This window comes from Manis javanica, chromosome 8 (genome assembly GCF_040802235.1).
Source record: "Manis javanica isolate MJ-LG chromosome 8, MJ_LKY, whole genome shotgun sequence".
Lineage (NCBI taxonomy): Eukaryota > Metazoa > Chordata > Mammalia > Pholidota > Manidae > Manis > Manis javanica.
Genome location: NC_133163.1, coordinates 122,671,143 through 122,687,242, shown reverse-complemented (window position 1 = coordinate 122,687,242; position 16,100 = coordinate 122,671,143). Strand labels below are relative to the sequence as shown.

Below are 16,100 nucleotides of genomic sequence, written 5' to 3'. Positions count from 1 at the left end.
CCATAGTGGCTGGACCAACTTATATTCCCCAAGCACTGCACAAATATTCCCTTTTTTCCACATTCTTGCTGAAACTTGTTACTTATCTTTTTGACGCCAACCATTGTATTACACACGACATGATATCTTGTTGCAGTTTTGATTTGCACTTCCTTGATGACTGGTGATGTTGAGCGCCTTTTCATGTGTCTGTGACCATTTGGATGTCTTCTTTGGAAAAATACCTATCCAGTTTTTCCGCCTATTTTTAAATTGGATTGCTTGTTGCTACTAAGTCGTGTGAGTTTTTTAATGTCTTTTGGATATTAATGCCTTATTTTAGATATTATATATCATCTTAGTAGGGAAAGGGAGAAAGGGAACTTATGGGTAAACAACTTTTTTTTTGGTATCATTAATGTACAATCACATGAGCAACTCTGTGGTTACTAGATTCCCCCCATTATCAAGTCCCCCCCACAATCCCCATTACAGTCCCTGTCCATCAGTGTAGTAAGATGCTATAGAGTCACTACTTGTCTTCTCTGCCACCCCCTGTACATTATGTCTGCTAATTGTAATGCCCCCTTTTCCCCCCTATCCCTCCCTTCCCACCCATCCTCCCCAGTCTCTTTCCCTTTGGTAACTGTTAGTCCATTCTTGGGTTCTGTGATTCTGCTGCTGTTTTGTTTCTTCAGTTTTTGCTTCATTCTTATACTCCACATATGAGTGAAATCATTTGGTACTTGTCTTTCTCCGCCTGGCTTATTTCACTGAGCATAATACCCTCCAGCTCCATCCATGTTGTTGCAAATGGTAGGATTTGTTTTCTTCTTATGGCTGAATAATATTGCATTGTGTATATGTACTACATCTTCTTTATCTGAAAAAAAATGACTTTTAAGAAAGATAAATAGGCCCTTAGGAGAATAGATGGGAGATATGATAATTTTGCTACAGTGTCTGCTTAGGTGATTTCTTATCCTGGTCTTAGGTGACAGGAGTCGATGTCTGGTTGTGAAATTCCCAGAGAGGTGATTTATGACATTTGAATTCTTTTGGGACGCTCTGCTTTTAGGCAGATAGGGAAGTTTAGAAAAAGCCTCTTCCTGCATCAGTTGATTCTCCAATATCTTCAGAATAGTCCTTATGACACAGTGTTAGCCTCCAATCATTTCAAGGTAGAGGGTGTGGAAGGATGGGAGATGCAGGCCCAGGTTGGACAGCACCTGTCAGTTTTCTTGACACCTCCTGGGTTGCCCTTCCTGGCTGATGTGGGAGCACTTGGGGCCTCTGCTCCTTGTCAGAGCTGGCTCAAGGCTAAGCTGGAGCCATTCTACCCCCCATGCCCCCACCCCCAACAATCTGGTGCGGTGGGGTAGCTGCAGGCTGCACTGGAGGCCCTCATCTGGGACGGGGTGGCAGGTACTGCTGGGCTGGGAAGGTGAGTCCAGACCATTCCTCTGTCTGGGGAGGCTGACCACTTTCCCTGGCATCCCCATGGAATTGAGGTCCCCCAGGGAGGAGAACTGACCGGGTGCCCCTCTACAGAGCTGTGCAAGCCAGCAGCATTTTAAGTACATTCGACTCTCACGGTGGGCAGTTCTTCAACGCTTCCCTCCTCTCCATGATTGCACCATAAAGACAGCGAAATGAAACAAACATTCTCCATAGTGAACTAAGTTTGCATTTATCAAACACAAATATTATACTTCCTACTTTGCACTGTTTAAATATTTCAAATTTTCAACACAAATAAAACCATCAAGCTGTTACTCAGAGTGACAGAAATGAAGGCATTCAAGTTCTGTTCCTTTCGTCTTTATAATCAGTGTGCTGTCCTTACTTACTTAGAATCTACTGCTTGTCTATAGGAGTATGTACCTCAGGGACTAGAGGCAGGAACGGCACCGACTGCAGGGGGGTCAGATGAAACACAGACTTGTAGCTCGGTCTGCATGTAGAAACCAGGGAATCTCTGAATGATCTTTCATGTAGCATAAAATATTTATTAGTGAATAAGCAGTAAAGGTGCTCATTTGAAGCTTATTTTACTTATTACAAAATTCAGTAATTGTAGCAATTGCTTAGAACTTTGACCAATAAGACATTTTCTCAGACAGGAGTATTTTATCACTGATATGGTTGGAATCACCAGCATGTGGTGAGAATAAATGGCAGATAGACTTCATTCAATTGTACTATTGTTTATAAATTCCCTACGAACAATGTGCCCCTTTATTGCCTGCACATGGGGAGTCTAGCTCCTGCCATCCTGACCTCCGTCACTAGCACAAGCTGTCCCCTCCCTCGTGCCCACCCCCAGGCCCGTCGCCCCATCCTTGAGCGAGAGGCTGGCTGGCCACATTGCTGGGGCATCAGGCACCCAGGCAGAGGCTACTTCCTTCTTTCTCTGGCAGGCAAGACCTCCCTACCCCCTACTCCAGCCATCCTGAGGCCTGGCCAGACAGCCTTCTAGAACTCAGTTCCCTTGAGACAAGCTCTTAGAGATGGTTCAACTGAGTAAACTGAGGCTACAGGAGGAAAGGGACCTTCCCTGGGGGTGGAGGTGAGGGCAGGAGCCTGGCCCAGCTCTGAGTCTCCTTGGTGACCGCTGAGACCCCGCTTGGCTTCCCTGGGACAGTCAGGCAGGAGGACTGGGAAGGAAGGCCAGGGACCGGGCGGGACACTGAACGGTTGATGTGCATCTCGTCTGAGGAGGCCCCTGCTGCCGCAGGCCCAGTGCAGGCCCACGGCCCCTGAGACTCAGGAAGATCCCTCTAGCCCTACTGCCTCCCCTGTGAGGTGTTACGGAACCCTATTCCCCAGTGCCCGTCCACGAAGTGGCCTTGACCTTCTAAGCCTGGTACTGGAGCAATTCTCCTTGGAAGACGTGAGGCCAAGCAGTGTGGGAGGGGCAAGGTCTCACCTGAGCAGCAGTCCTGGGACTTTAGAGGGAGGCCCCTCACTCACCAGGGTCCAAGAGGCAGGGGAGGGAGGCGAGGTCCTGCAGTTTGAGGGGCCCACGTACTGAAGTCTGATGCTGGGCAGTAGGTGCTCCCCTTGCTAGGCACAGAGGCCTGTAGATGCCAGTCCTGCCTTCACCTGCCTGTGAGAGTGACCTGAGGCAGGTGACAGCAGCTGGGATAGACACAGAGCTGGGGTAGGCAGCCTGGGGCGAGCAGGGTACCCAGGCCATGCCCAGTTCCATGCCCCATCCCTTCAGCCCCACCCCTCGCTCAGGCTGGCTAGCTGGGATTAGGGAAGAGATGCCCTTCCTGGACATCCTCCCAGAATTGGGTCCTGTCCCATCAGCTGAGACCCTTTGGAAGCCCTGGGAGTCCTGCCAATGGGTCACTCTCTACTTGCACTCCTCCAGTGACAGACAACTCACTAGCTCCCCAGAAGCCTGATTAATGGCTCCCAGCTCTGTGGAAAGTCTATCTTCTTTCAGACACAGCACCTCTCTCCCCAGATCTCACCCCATTGGCCGGCACAGCCTCAGGCACTGCTGTAAGGGCAGGAAACATTGCCTTTCTTCCCTTCTAGATTTTTTGGCAGGTTTAACAATTAAATTGAAATAAGACAGATTAACAGGAGAAAAACAAATCTGGGGCATATAGGAGCCCCATAAAAATATAAAACTAAGCTTTGCGCAGTGGCAGTATCGTAGCCAATGAGGTTTATCCGAGGCGCGATTATTGCTAATTGAAAAAAAAAAAAAAAAAAAAAAAAAATATAAAACTCCCGAGGGCACTCAGGTAATTGAGGTCTATACACCATCCTGTGCTGGAGGTGGAGGGCTCTGGGGCTTCAAAGAGGGGGAAGACAATTCACGGGAAGAGGGGAAGAGCGAATGTTTGGTAAACAAATGTTTGTTACACCCTGCAGGTAAGTGCCCTATACAAAAAGTGATCGCTGATGATAGTGGTCTTCCCGGTGCAAGCCTCCCACGTAAATACTTCTAGGCTGTTGAGGGGGATAAAAGGTGCTTCCTGAATCTGCTGGGCCCTGTCTTCAGCTTGAGACAAGCCATGTGCCAGAGCAGCGTACGCTGGGGCGGCAGATTCTGCTCCCCGTCACTGTGGAAGCTGTAGGGCTAGTGGTAGGGGTTCTGCTCTATGATCAGGTCCCTCCAGCCTCTCCAGGCCACCACCTCTCAACCCGTCTCCAAAGCCTGGGTCTCGGGAAGGAGTGAGCCCCCCTCTCGCTGGAGGGATGCGGGCCGAAGCTAGAGCCTCGTCTGTCAGGTCTCTAAGTGTCAGGTGGGAGGTGGATCTAGATGCTCCTAAGGTTCCCCAGCCTGGGGGAGGTGGGAGAAATATGGGAGGCAGGGAGTTTGGGATAATTGCACGCTCTGGAGGTGAAGCTCAGAGCCATCAGCCAGCTGTGTTCTTGTTTTTACCTTTCCCAAACAAAAGGGGGGAAGCATCTCCTGAGAACAATGCCTTGCCTGCCAACTGCCAGGGTGGTGTTTATCCAGTGAGCCCAGGCCTCCCGGGCACGCCTGGAAGCAGAAGGCCCAGCCTGGAATAATCTGGGAGCTCCTCTACTGCCCCACCCTGTTTTGGCTCAGCAGACGCGGGAGGACTCTCACCCTGTACGTGGCCCACGTGAGCCCAGAGACCACTCCTGCCCAGTCTCTGGGAGAGGACGGCGAGCAGGCACCCTCCCCTCAGCAGGACTCAAGGAAACACCTCCTGAGGCCCCCCCTGACCCAGGCACATATGGCATTCCAGGCTCTGCATGAATTTTGAAAACAGGAGGGATGCTCAAGGGGTCAGGCACAACAAAGCTATCCACAGAGCGAAGGCCGGGCAGGGCTGAGAGAGGTGGAAGGCCGCAGAAGGGTCTGGCCAGGTGCTGAGGCAGGGAGATGGGAGACTCACGCCCACTGCCTTCTGTCCTGCCACGTCCGCACACACAGACACGGTCCTTGTCTCTTGTGACCTCACGACAGTACCCTATCACAGCTAATTCCTATCAGGGACCTGGGGTTTAACCCCCCTGCTTCAGCCTGGCCTTCCCCAGAGCCCTTCAGACCTCTCTGGGAAGGGCCAGGTAATCCCAGGACAGGCTGTGGCAGGGTCAAGTTCAGCTCAGGTTTCTGAGTTTCACATCAACACCTGGCCCCCAGCAGAGCCCCGCCTGCTTCTGTGGTTCCCTCTGCGGGCAGGTCACTCCAAGGTTCCTTCCACAGGGTTTTCAGCCCCCTGAGGCTGGGTGTGGGGGGCTCCCTTCCCATCCTTTATCTTCATATCCATCTCACAGACCCACCCACCTTAGATCTTCTTATCAGCTTCCCCTCCAAGAGGGGCAGGGGTCCAGGGAAGGGGTACCTAGACCAGCTCAAGGACAGACTCAGGAGTAATGGCTTTTAGGGCGTATTTGATCGGATTTGATTTCAGACCTCAGAGGCGGGAATACTCCTGCAGGGTCTTGAGCGAGGCAAGTGAGGCACCTACGGCGCAAAATTTAAGGAGGCGCCACCCATGGGACCTTGCAAGTGCACAGCTGGCATCTAAGAGTGAATGCCTCCTTAAATTTTTTTTTTTTTTTTGCCTTAGGCACCTTACTGGCTTTACCCTGCTGTCCTGCAGGCAGGTACAGGGGGGCACAGCTCCTTGGAGCCAGAACCCAGAAGTTCCTGGCTGGCTCCAAAAGAAGTGAGGAGCCACAAGGAGGCAAACGCAGGCAAATGTTATGCAAATCTGCCTCCTGGAGGTGTGCACGGTGGTGGTGTCCAGAGGACTGAGAGGTGGAGGGATGGGGCACCAGTAGCCCGACCACAGGGAGGGGGGAGGCGAGAGAGCTACACCACCACACAAGAGGTCCGGTAAAAGGAGAGCTGCAGAAACGGGAGGGCAGGGAAAAGAGCAGGGATGGCAGAGGGAGAAAGCAGGTAGAGGACGCAGAACTTCACAGCTAGCTGACTCTGCTTACTGCACCAGCCACTCCAAATGCCCCATCCTGCCCTCCTTCCCCCTCTTCCAAGAAGCCCACAGAAGCTCTTTTCTGAAAGGGTCTCCTGCCTTGGGCTCACCCCCTCAGGGACTTAGCGTGTGGGATATTGGGGGACATGATTGGGAGAAGACAGAGAGGGTGAACTGTGTTGTCCTCTTCCTGTCCCTGACCCACAGTGCTGGGGAGGAATGTGAGCACGATTGAGGGGGACATTCTGGCTCCCGAGCCTCACTTCTGATGGGAAGCCTTCCTTGACGTACCTTCCCCATCCCACCTGAACACTTAGCACATGCCCAGGAAGAGAGGCCCGAGTGGGTGTGACCTGGGAGCTCCAGCATTGTTTTTCTGACCGCTTTTACATGTCATGCTTCCCCCATCAGACCACGTCACCCCAGTCAGATGTGATGTTATGGATGTCCCCCATCCATCAGTGTCCCTCTCAGACCAGCTCTGGAAGAGCAGAGCTATGTCTCCCCATCAGTGGATGCCCCTTAGGCTGGGCCCCTCCCCTCACCCGTGGAGCCCCACAGAAGACCTTGTTGGACAAGCTCCCCCACTCCCCCCTTCCTCAGCCGCAGCCTCCCTCCCCCGTTCTCAAGACGCCGCTGGAGAAAGAAGAGGACAGGATTTTAGAGAAGTTGTCAGGGGGCCCTGAATCCATTAGTCAGGTGGCTGTGGCCGGGAGGGAGCCCAGGGCGCCTCCCCGGGCCCTGGTGGTGGGGGGCATGGAGGCGACAGCGCCACAGACCCCTCAGGGGCCTCTGGGACTTGTGTTCTGAATGCAAGTCCTCCTAGGGATGGATCCGAAACAATGCAGCTAAATTCATTACTCGTAGTAGAAAAAAGAAAAAAAAAACATTACTTACAAAGAAAGCACAGAATCCATGCAACCTAGGAGTTAATTATATATGAAGTATGGCAGGTATTCTGTTCAGCAACTGACTGACGTTCAGGAAGCCAGACTGCTTGCCGATTGGCCAACTTTGAGCCCTGGCGCTTAGGGATTGGCTGACTTTTAGAACCAGTCTCGCTATGAAGTAAGGCTGTTGCTGATTGGCTGGCTCTCAGGGTACCAAAATAAAGCTGTCAATGATCATTTGAATCAGGTTTAAAATGGATCTGAAGTTATTTGCTCACGACTTGAGACTCCTTAGGCCCAGAAGTCTTTTCCTTTCTTGAATTTTGTCTTGAACTTTGTCCAGAAGTTAGAATCTGCCTGAGCCTGGTCATTCATTCCTTCAACAACTCTTTTCTCGGGGGCCCCTAATGGAGACTAGAGCGCTGGAAGGCAGACCATGATCCTTCATTTCTGGGGCTAGAAACACCCTCAGGGTAACTGAGTCCAGAGCTGGGCACCCAGAAAGTACTCCAGTATTTGTTGAAGGCCATGGCCCAAACTGCTTCCCAGGCCTCCAGGGTGGGCTTCGGAGACCTGGTGGCTGCACGTCAGGTCTCTACTAGCAACTGGTCAGATGTGGCCCAGAGCCAGCTGGGCGAGAACTCAACTGGGGGAGAAAAGAGGGGCCTGTGGGGCCCTGCTGGGGAAGTTCAGAGGACAGCCCAGTGTTGCTTGTTGCTTGCTCAGATAACCACTGGCCTCGACTCAGCTTCTGGACGTGGGCCTGGGCCCTGGAGCAAAAAGGAGGCTGCCGTTAAAGGCAGCAAATATGTAAAGGGTGCTTCTCTAAAGCTTCCACCCAGTGCAGGGAGCTAGGTGAGCACCAGTGGTTTGTTTCCCCATATTACTTGTAGATTCTGCCTTAATTCAAAGAGAATGGGAACCTACGTAACAGAACAATCAGAACTTGTCAGTCTTCCTCACTAGCACATCCCCTGCATGAACAGGTGAATGAGTGAATGAGTGAATGGCCGTGAGGGGACTGCACAGTGGATCCGGCAGATCTGGTAGGAGCCATACCCTTCCTTTCTTGACTCCTGTCAAATCCAGACTCAGCACTGGCCACTCCCACTGCCCACACACATACAAGAGTGTGGTCTGCCCAGGCGCACCAGTTCCTCATGTCTGGGACCCAGTTTGAGTCCCTCGTGACCCAGCAGGGCCCTCAGTCCTGGGGAGTGTGGGGTGTTCTCATGCTGTGGATTAGTTGGCTTTAACTGCTCTAGAAAATGGTGGAGTACCTTTGGGAAAAACCAAATACCTTAATTTGGGCCCAAAGTCAGAAAAACAAGTTTATATTTGGCTTTGGTCTGGGTTAGTTTTGACCTTTGACCACTGGTCAGGAGAGCAAGAGGGAGGGGAAGATTGTCTTGGTCCCAAAGCAAGAGAAATGGGTTAATTCTCAAAAAATTTAGTTCTGGCAAGAATCATGTAGGGAACCGGGTGGGATTTCCAACCTCCTGAGCTGTTCAAAGGTTTACTGAGCACCTGCTATGCACTAAGTATGGTGCTGGGCACAGGTAGGCTCTGCCCCAGCCCTCAAGGGGTTCAGAGTCTAGTGGGGAGGCAGATGAGTAAGGACTCTCAGTGTAAAGTGACTGGGCTGTTAGGGAGAGGAGGGGAGCAGAGGGGCTATATGAGCCCATGGGAGGCACTGGACTCAACTTAGGGTGAGGAGTGACATCAGTAAGATGTCCTGGAGGCAGGCAGGACTGGCTACATAATTTGCATGACCCAGTGCAAAACAAGAATGCAAGGCCCCTTGTTCAGATGTCAAGATGGCCACAGCAGAGCCTTAAACCAAGCCCGAGGCCTTGCGTAATGGCAGCGGTCTGCACCCATGAAGCTGGCCTAGCTTGAAGGAGGAGATGCCTGAGCCGGGTCTGCAGGATGAGTGCAAGCGTGCTGGGGGAGAAGCAGGGAGGACACACGAGCAACGGTGAGGGCCGGAGGCAGCTCGCGGGATTCTCGGGGCCTTGTTTCCTCAGATCTGGGTCTTCATTCCTGCCCCGAGGCTGAGGCAGCCTCAAGCAGGTTTTCCCAGGCCTCGTTCTTGGCAGGGGGTGTGGCTGGGAGTGGGGGGTTACAATAATTCAAACCTGACATTATAGCCTTCCTACGCACTGGAAGTTAAAATGTCCTTTCTTTCTTAAGAAATAGAGGAAGTTGCTTTTTTTTAATTTAAATATCATTGATATAAAACTTTATATTGGTTTCAAATGTACAGCACAGTGGTTCAACAGTTATCCATGTTATTAAATCCTCACCCCCTCTAGTGTGGTTACTATCCACTAGTCACTTCTCAGTGTCTGTGAAGCTACTGCTATTCTGTTTCTTCTGTTTCGCTTTGTCTTTATGCTCCACAATTAAATGGAATCATTTGGTATTTGTCTTTCTCTGCCTTGCTTATTTCACTGAGCATAACAACCTGTAGATCCATCCATGTTCTTGCAAATGGATTTCTTTTCTTTTTATGGCTAAATAATATTCCATAGTGTATATGTACCACATCTTCTTTATCCATTCATCTATTGATGGACACTTAGGTTGCTTCCGTATCTCAGCTATTGCAAATAGTGTGGTAATAAACATAGGGGCGCATCTATTTTTTCAAGGCAGAGATTTTCTTTTCTTCAGGTAAATTCCTAGAAGTGAAATTACTGGATCAAATGGTATTTCTATTTTTAGTTATTTGAGGAACCTCCATACAGCTTTCCACAGTGGCTGCAACAACAGACATTCCCACCAGCAGTGCAGGAGGGTTCCCATTTCTCTGTATCCTCGCCAGCATTTGTTATTTCTTGTCTTTTGGACAGTGGCCATTCTAACTGGTGTAAAGTGATATCTCATTGTGGTTTTGATCTGCATTTCCTTGATGATTAGCGATGTGGAGCATCTTTTCCTGTGCCTGTTGGCCATTTGTATTTTTTCTTTGGAAAGAAGTTGCTTTTTGTAGTGTATCTGGCAGATAAATAAACATACAAAAGTGAAGTGAGAAGCCTATGTTGGTTTCTCTAATCAAAAAAAAAAAAAAGTGGCTGCTTTGTGGACTCCCCAAATCTTGGTTGCAAGGGGTCCTCCCTTTTGTTTTATGTCCTTAGAAAAGCCACAAGTGATATCCAGCCAACCTTGATGAGAGTTGAGGTGAGCAAGGGGCAGGCAATTTCCAGGAGCTGGGAATCTGTGCTCAGGAGACACTGCCTGGAAGGGAAGGCTCCTCCCCCCCAGCTCCCTGGTCTCTGCCGGGTAAGGTATCAGCTCAAGTAGGGGCTGCTGAGAGGGCAGCTTTGAAACACAGCTGGGAGATAACAGGAGACAGAGACCAAAGCCTCCCCTGATAACCCACCAGGAAGCCGACACAGAACAAAACAGAGAGATAAGGAGCATACCGCCTCCTTCAAGGCCAAACAATTTTCAAAGACACTCCTTGGGGTGGGCATTGGGCTTAAGGACTAGGCAGCCGATAAAGGGATCCCTTGGTGGGGCACTAAAGAGATCAAAGAGTCTCCATCAGTTGGAGGCTTGGTGGGCTCCTGGCTGGAAGGCAGCTGGACACCTCCAGGCCCCTGAGCTCTGGCATCATCCCCAAGGGGCAAGGCTGGACTCTCCTACCTCAGGCTCCCTGGGCCTCCTCTTTTAGTCTAAAGCTGTCACAGTTTTGTTTAAAAGAAAGATAAGGAGACTTTATTTCCAAGAAATGCTCAGTCGAGTATCTTTGAGCCAAGGAGAGCCCGGCCTTGGCTGCAAATGATGTGCCTGTGCCCTGTGACTTACGTTGGCGAGCCTCCACGCTCTCATGGGGGCCGTGAAGGCAATGAGCCCAGGGTGCAGGGCTGGGGAGAGGACTGAGAGGATGGGCACAGAGTGTTCAGCCAGTACTGCCCTAACTGTGGCAGTGGGCCCTGCCTGGGCCCTGTGCTCCGGAGGGCCTCCCCCTGGGCCTCCCCTGCCTGCTCCCCACCCCACTGGGACCGAGGGTGGAACTCAGAGGAACCCACACCCCTCTTCTAGACTACGCTCTGGGCCTCTGCCTACAAGGCTGCAAGTCCACCTTCCAGAGCTAAGCTGGCTGCTGCCCCACCTTGTCTTCCTGAAGGCAGCAAGGACATGACTTCCAGGCCCAAGGGGTGGCCAATGGTGGCGGTTTGTGCAGGAGGACACAGGGAGAGGACAGAGACTTCGGGCAGGCATTCTGGGGTGCCACACACATGGACCTGAGGCAGCTCATGAGGCAGGATGAGGCTGTGATAGAATATGTTCCAGTCACTGCTCCCCCCACCAAACGTAGTGAACAGTCATTTTTTTTATTATCCTTCTGGGGTTTCATGGGGTTCAGCCGGACAGTTCTCTTTTGGGGTCTCCTAGGTGGTGACAGACAGATGGTGGCTGGGTCAAAAGTCAGTGCAAAAGTTGCTCACTCAGATGCTGGCTGTGGGCAGAGCTCCTGGTGAGGCCTGGGCTTGCTCACAGTGCGGCAGCTGGGGGCCAAGAGCTGGAGTCCCCAAAAGAAGCAGGCAGAAGCTGCACCGCCTTTGGGGACCCAGTTGCATGCGTCCCATAGCATCGTTGTAGGACTGTAGTCATGTGACTGCAGCCAGCTGTACCCTTAAAGCAGCCAACTGTGACCGCAGGGCACAGAGGCCCCGCCTGCAGTGGGACAGGTGTCCAAGGACACTCTAAGAGGAGAAGAACTGGGATATACTGTAGGGGCCACCTTTGAAATATATAATATGCTGCAGAAGAGAAGGGGAGCCAGCCATGGGGGAGCGTCCACACGCACGCTTGCCTGCGAGTGATGGGGCGGGGCGACCTTGTGCCACCTATTCTGCTGACCTAGGGACTCACTCCTGTGGGAACCCGTTCTGTTCAAACCAGGCTTCCAGCCAGGACCACAGCCAGTCTTCTGAGCACCGACCCTGCGAATCCAAGAGCGGCGTCTGGGGTACAGGCCCCAGAGGGGAAGGATGTTGAGTTAAGCCTGGGACTCCCTTCTGTTACCAGACTCACCAGGAAGTCCCACCTTTTCCCCTCCGGGAGCAGAGGGAGAACCTGCCACACAGCCACGAGGCCTCCTGTCCTTGCAGAGAGCCCGGAGCTCTGGGTTCCAGGCCTGACTGAGTCACTGGGCCATGATCTTGGGCAACTCCCCTCTCTTCTGGGTCTCGCTCCCTCTTCACCTGTGACCTGGAAGTGGGTGCTGGGAGGCTAGCCTTTAAAACCTCTCCTACCTCCACAGCCAGCAACAGCGAGCACATGGCGTCGTGCAAGCCCCACTCTCCTGTCACCTTCCCAGGAGCACGCACTGCCCCTTCTGGGTGCGCCCATCCCTGCCTCCTTGGGAGCAGACCACCTGTGCTGGTTTTGATCACTTCTAGTTCCCCAGATCAGTTCCCAGTAAGGGGAGATGTTCCCTGTGCCTGACGTCACAGCCTGGGGCAGTTAAACCAGGCTTCAGGCCTGTCCCGTGCAGCCCCTCCTAGGCCCACAGCTGGGGCCGCCTCCTTAAAACCTCTTTCCCTGTGGCCTCCTTCTCAGAGGAGAACCTGGCTAGGAGGAGAGGGCAGATTTGCACCCTTCAATCAGATGGTTGAGGGAGATGAATTCTCAGATTCTGTGGGGACTCTGGGGATGCTAGCCTGAAAGAAGAGAAGGGCACTTTTAGCATAATGCAGTGGGGGCTGTTCACAAGAAAGAGGGTCAGAGTCATAATAATCAGGAAAACCAGGACCTCAAGAAAGCTGGAGGGTACACCTGACGCTCCGGGATCTTGGGAAGGACAAACCCTCCCAGTAGGAAGCAGAGATGGCCCTCAGGTCCTTAGAAGGAGAAACCAGAGGCAGCTGGGGCTGGTGGCAGCTGCTGGCTGGGAGGGAGGACCGTCGCCATCCCCGACTCTAGACCAGAGCCCATCCCACCGGGACATCCTAGACGCAGGGGCCCTCGACGCGGTTAAAGCCAGTTCTCCGTGGGGATTGGCGGCCAGTCCTGTAGCGAGAGTTTGAAGAGACACCAGCCATGAAAGTTAGAGAGAGGACTCGGGGGTGGGAGAATGGGGAGAAGAGGTGGATTAGAGGAGGTCCCCACAGGAACCCCAAGAAGCCCAAGGTGTAGGGAGAGCCCTTTCTGCAGGAAGATAAATTTACCCAAAGGCATGGACTTACCCCCAACGCCCATCCCAGGGCATAGGGATGGGGCCTCTGCCCCTTGTTTCTGGGCCACTTGGGAGCTGAAGTAATCTTTCATTCCTTCCCGTGGAGGCAGAAAGGGCTGGGTCCAGGGAAGGCAGAGATGACGTGGTGTATGAGAAGGAGCTTATTTTGATGAGTAGTAATGGCCTGCCCAGGGTTGCCAGATTTAGAGAATGGAAATAGAGGACTCCCAGTTAAATTTGAATTTCAGATAAACACCTAATAATTTTTTTAGTATAAGTATGTCTCATGCAATATTTGGGATATTTTTATACTAAAAAAAGTTTATTTATCTGAAATTCAATTTTAATTAGACATTCTATATTTTATCTGACAGTCCCAGGCCTGTCCCACTAGGGTCTCCAGTGGCCACTCACAAGGACTGTCACCCAACATCCACTCCCTAAGGCATAAGCAGAGCCAAGCCCTTGGCAACAGAAAGAGTGGCCTTCCTCTGCGGGGCACTCCAGAGTTCTTGGCAGGTCTTTCCTCTCCCTGGCACCTGCCCCCACTGCCCTGCCCAGATTGTCATATCTGCCACCAGAGAGCCTGTGGCACAGTAGGCCCCAGGAAGATGCTTGGCTGACTGCATGGCATCCTGCCACACTTGGGCATCTATAGCCATTCACCGAGCCTTGATGCCAACCTTGCCCTGGGGGAGTTAGAGGAGATCATTGTAGGGCTGGGGTTTAAAGAATGCTTGGAGATGGACAGGAGGAAAGCACCACATGCCAACATATTCTGGGGATGCCAAGTAGCTCCCTTAATGTGGCTGGTGTTCTGATTTGGGGTAAGGTCTACAGGAGATTGGGAGGCAAAGGCCAGTCACACACAGCTTCGGATCTTGCACCAAGGCACGTGAACTTTACTCTTGGCAGTGAGAAGCCATGCAAGGGTTGCTTAAAATGATTTGTTTGTGGGCACAGATGAACAGACAAGTAATACAATACAGAAGGACAATGTTCCTGAAGTGTGGTCCGTGGACCTCAGAGGTTCTCCCAGAGCCTTTTAGGAGATCTATGAGGTCAAAATGATTTTCATAGCAACACTAAGACATTATTTGCCCCTTTCACTATGTTATCATTTGATCACTCAGAAGAATGATGGGTGAAACGGTACACTGAATTAGGGCATTGGCACCTGAAAGGATCAGGATATGCCACCCCAAAACATGCCACTTTGGCATAAGGATTATTTTGACCTGAAGGCAACTGAGAAAACAAATGCAAGAAGAGCTCTTTGTCCCCCCTCTTTTATCCCCAACTGAAGCAGGACATGGGTGTCCCTTCGTGAAGGTCTCCCCAGAAGCCAGCACGGGGAGAACGACTCTTATCACTGGAGGGGAGATGGGTCTGCAGGGACAGCCTTCACTAAAGGAACACTTACCTTCCATTAGTTACCTCATGTACTCCTAGCACTTCCCACAGTTCATTGTCCCTCAAAACCCAAACCTCCTTTCCTTTGTACTGTGGTATATATGTCCTAGTCTAACCACTTCTTTGAATTACACTTCTTTTCTGCGATCTCCCACACATGTAAATATTGATAGAAATTGTATGTCTTTTCTCCTGTTAACCTGTCTTTTGTTAGTTTAATTCACAGGCCCCCAGACTCTGAACCTAAGAGGGTAGAGGAAAAGTTTTTCTCCCCCACACACCAAATTATACTAATAGTCTTTGTATTTTTTGTCATGTGTTTGTAATTTAAGAAAAGATTCATTTATGAACATCCTTGACGGAGCAGTAAAAAATACTGGTTTTATTAAATCTCAGTGTGCAAGTAGCACATGTCTTTGTCTTATCAATATGCTGTGTGAGAGGGGAAGTGTGCACAAAGCCCTTGTGCTGCTTACCAGGGCTGTTGGTTGTCTGAAGGAAAAACACTTGTGTGAGTCTTTGAGTTGCTGAGCTAGTTGTTTTCTTCAAGGCATACCATTTCTACTTGAAAGAAAGGCTAACAGACAGTGGTGATGGGGACTGATATTCGGCAGACATTTCTTGAAAATTAATGAAGTGAGCCTGTCACTCCACAAAAAACAATGGACATTATTTTTTGCTTATGATAAAACTGGAGCTTTCAAGCAACAGTTAGAATTTTGGAAAACTTGTATCCACCACTGTGAGTTTGACAGCTTCGTCCTGTTCATGGCACAAAGGTCCTAAAATGCTTGAAAATTCCTGGGGGACAGGAATGAGGAGCCCCTTTTGTTATGCACAATAAACCCCTTCAACCATACCTGAATTTACGCTAATGAGGTGGCTCTTGGAGGATGGAGGCTGGTTTCCCAGAGGAACCAATCGGGTGATTAGAAGACTGGGAGAGGAGAGGGGTTGGAGATTGAGTCAGTCACCAATGGTTTATTCAATGAAACCTCCGAAAGGTCCTAACAAAGGGGTTTGCAGCTTCCAGGTTGGGGGACGTGTCCGTCAGCTGGGAGGTGGCTCACCTCCAACTCTGTGAGGACGCTTCTAGATCTTGCCCTGTGTGCCTCTTTAGGTCTGCCTGCCCATCTGCATCCTTTACAATAAACCAGGAAATGTAAATTAGCGTTTTCCTGAGTTCTGTGAGCTGTTATAACAAATTCTTAAACCTGAAAAGGGGGCTTTGGGGACTCCAGGTTTATAGCTGAACGGTCAGCACAGGCACAGTCTGGGACTTGTGGCTGGCATCTGAAGTGGTGGGCGGTCTCGTGACAAACCAAGCAGTTAGTGTCAAAACTGAATTGTAGGACACCCAGTAGCTGTCCACAGAATTAGATGATGTGGGAACCGACCCCCCACCCCTCCCCCACACACATTTGGTGTTAGATGTGTTGTGAGTAAAGAGGAAACAGGAATTTTTTTCTTTCACTAGTACTTAAAGAATTCTCTGATGGGAGACAAATAGTGACTCTGTGGCACCTTGCTGCACTGATGGACAGTGACTGCAATGGGGTATGGGGGGGACTCGATAATAAGGGTGAATGTAATAACCACATTGCTTTTCTTGTGAAACCTTCATAAAAGTGTATATCAATGATACCTTAATAAAAAAAAAATAAAATCTAAAAAAAAAAGAATTTTCTCATGGGA

The 16,100-nt window shown here is 50.9% G+C and overlaps 1 pseudogene; it reads left to right on the top strand.

The window, feature by feature from the left end:
• The first annotated feature begins 3,626 nt into the window (after window positions 1-3,626).
• On the top strand, window positions 3,627-3,708 carry LOC140843320 (U4 spliceosomal RNA; annotated as a pseudogene).
• The last annotated feature ends 12,392 nt before the right edge of the window (window positions 3,709-16,100 follow it).